This window comes from Alosa pseudoharengus, unplaced genomic scaffold (genome assembly GCF_046254945.1).
Source record: "Alosa pseudoharengus isolate Yale_2024_CS ecotype anadromous, Long Island Sound unplaced genomic scaffold, YU_APseudo_1.1 YU_APseudo_1.1_scf_8, whole genome shotgun sequence".
Taxonomy (NCBI): Eukaryota; Metazoa; Chordata; class Actinopteri; order Clupeiformes; family Clupeidae; genus Alosa; species Alosa pseudoharengus.
In genome coordinates, this window is record NW_027468870.1 from 4,043,634 (window position 1) to 4,046,635 (window position 3,002).

Genomic DNA, 3,002 nt, shown 5'->3' on the forward strand with positions numbered 1-3,002 from the left:
TTAATCCTTATGGGCTTGAAATCACCAGAGCTGCACAGGTTTCAACTGGAATCCTATCCCACTCCTCCATGATGACATCACAGAGCTGGTGGATGTTAGACACCTTGCTCTACTCCACCTTCCGCATGAGAATGAGCCACAGGCGCTCAAATGGGTGTAGGTACTTGGCCAGTCCATCACCTTTATCTTCAGCTTCCTCAGCAAGGCAGTTGTCACCTTGGAGGTGTGTTTAGCGTCATCATCATGCGGCCCAGTTTCCGAGGAGAGGTCATGCTCTGCTTGGAACTCATGTTTCCCTCTATGAACCACAACTCCCCAGTGCCAGCAGCACTCATGCAGCCCTAGATATGATGCCACCACCACCATGCTTGACTTTAGGCAAGAGACCGTTGTCTTGGTGTTCCTCACCAGGGTGCCACCACACACACTTGACACCATGGTGTGTGGCATCATAGTCTAGGGCTGCATGAGTGCTGCTGGCACTGGGGAGTTGTGGTTCATAGAGGGAAACATGAGTTCCAAGCAGAGCATGACCTCTCCTCGGAAACTGGGCCGCATGCATGGCATGGCAGTTTTACAGCATGATGATGACCCTAAACACACCTCCAAGATGACAACTGTCTTGCTGAGGAAGCTGAAGATAAAGGTGATGGACTGGCCAAGTACCTACACCCATTTGAGCGCCTGTGGCTCATTCTCATGCGGAAGGTGGAGTAGAGCAAGGTGTCTAACATCCACCAGCTCTGTGATGTCATCATGGAGGAGTGGGATAGGATTCCAGTTGAAACCTGTGCAGCTCTGGTGATTTCAAGCCCATAAGGATTAAGGCAGTACATAATAATGCTGCTCACACAAAATATTGACAGTTTGGGCACAATTAGGACATGTTCGCTGTGAGGTGTACTCACTTTTGTTGCCAGCTGTTTAGACATCAATGGCTATATGCCGAGTCATTTTCAGAGGACAATAAATCTGTACTGATATGCAAGCTGTACACTGACTACCTTGATTCGTATCCAAGTTTCATTTCTATAGTGATGTCCCATGAAAAGATATAACCGAATATTTGCAAAATTGTGAGGGTTGTACTCACTTTTGTGAGATACTGTGTGTGTGTGTATATATATATATATATATATATAAATATAATATATATATATATATGATTGTTCAAATGTCTGAGGCCAATATTAGATAGCTTGGAGACCAGACTCTCTTCTTCGCAGAGTCTGGCCTAGATCCATTAGCAAACGTTTATTTCCTGGTTTGTGGATGCTTGTCTGAAGTTTGAATTAATTGGAGTTCAATCACTAACGTTTGGTAATGACGTATGATAACCACGGGGGACACAACGATAACGATAGGCTTGGAACTTAAATGTAATCGCTCTTGAGAATGCCTTCTGTTCACTGATTGGGCGGAGATGCACTTTCCGGAGTAAACGAAGCTGGATCAAGCTATACCAGATAGAGTAGTAAAGAGAAATGAAATTGAGCAAAAGTACGTAGTCAGGCGGAGTCAGGCTAACTATTAGATGTGTTGTGTTAGCAATGCTGTAATGCCAGTTTATCATCACTCTGTCTTTTTATTAAGCCAAATCGAGTCAAATAACTCCCCCTAATTCCCTGCACCTATGACAATGCTTCAGTGGCTTGCCTCATGAAGAACAAAACTTAATTAACACTTCCTATTAAATCTGCAGGAAGTTTCTAAATCTAAAAGTTTCTTCTCTCAAAACATAATTCAGCAGTAGAGTCGTCTGTGTGTGTGTGCTTTTACCTGAATGTGTGCGCACTTCCCTCCTGCTGTGCACTCTCTCCTTCCCATCAGTGTTTTTGTGTAATGCTGAAAAAAAATAAACAACCCCCTTAATCCAAACAGTTAGGTTCATCATCTTTTCAATTTCTATGTGACTGACAGGATATTATCGAACTACATCTGACCTGTTTCAATAGCCTCACAGCACACACTACAGTGACTATAGATGAGAAACGTTTTAAGACTGTCATACCTTGAGACGTGCCTTCCAGGGCAGAGTCACCATCTGTGAATGGAACATTAGGAATGAATCACTCATCCAAACAGTATCACTAGCTCATCTACATGTAAGGAACCAAATGTCAGTGGATATACTGGTGGACAGAATATATTCGTACCATCTGAGGCGCCTGGAGTGGTCTCAACAGGTCGCTTTGCTCTCTTCTTTCCTGCAATAAAGAGGACAGCTCAATAAAAATCTTTAAATTGTAATTGAACTTAGGCCTTTGTCACAACAATCATTCAACTTCCTCCTCTAATCATGTAACAGCCATTTATCTTTACATCTATCTATCCACCTATGCATCCATCCATCCATCTACAGTATCTCACAAAAGTATGATTATGTAAGATTGTTCAAATGTCTGAGGCCACTATTAGATAGCTTGGAGACCAGACTCTCTTCTTCGCAGAGAGTCTGGCCTAGATCCATTGGCAAACGTTTATTTCCTGGTTTGTGGATGCTTGTCTGAAGTTTGAATTCATTGGAGTTCAATCACTAACGTTTGGTAATGACGTATGATAACCACGGGGGACACAACGATAACGATAGGCTTGGAACTTAAATGTAATCGCTCTTGAGAATGCCTTCTGTTCACTGAGCGGAGATGCACTTTCCGGAGTAAACGAAGCTGGATCAAGCTTTACCAGACAGAGTAGTAAAGAGAAATGAAATTGAGCGAAAGTACGTAGTCAGGCGGAGTCAGGCTAACTATTAGATGTGTTGTGTTAGCAATGCTGTAATGCCAGTTTATCATCACTCTGTCTTTTTATTAAGCCAAATCGAGTCAAATAATGTTTTTTAAATTGTCCTAAAATTGTTGAGAATTGCTCTAAAACTGAAACTGTTTACCATGTTGTTAGTCGCTTTGGCTAAAAATGCGTCAGCCAAATGTAATGTAATGTAAAATATCTCCCCCCTAATTCCCTGCACCTATGACAATGCTTCAGTGGCTTGCCTCATG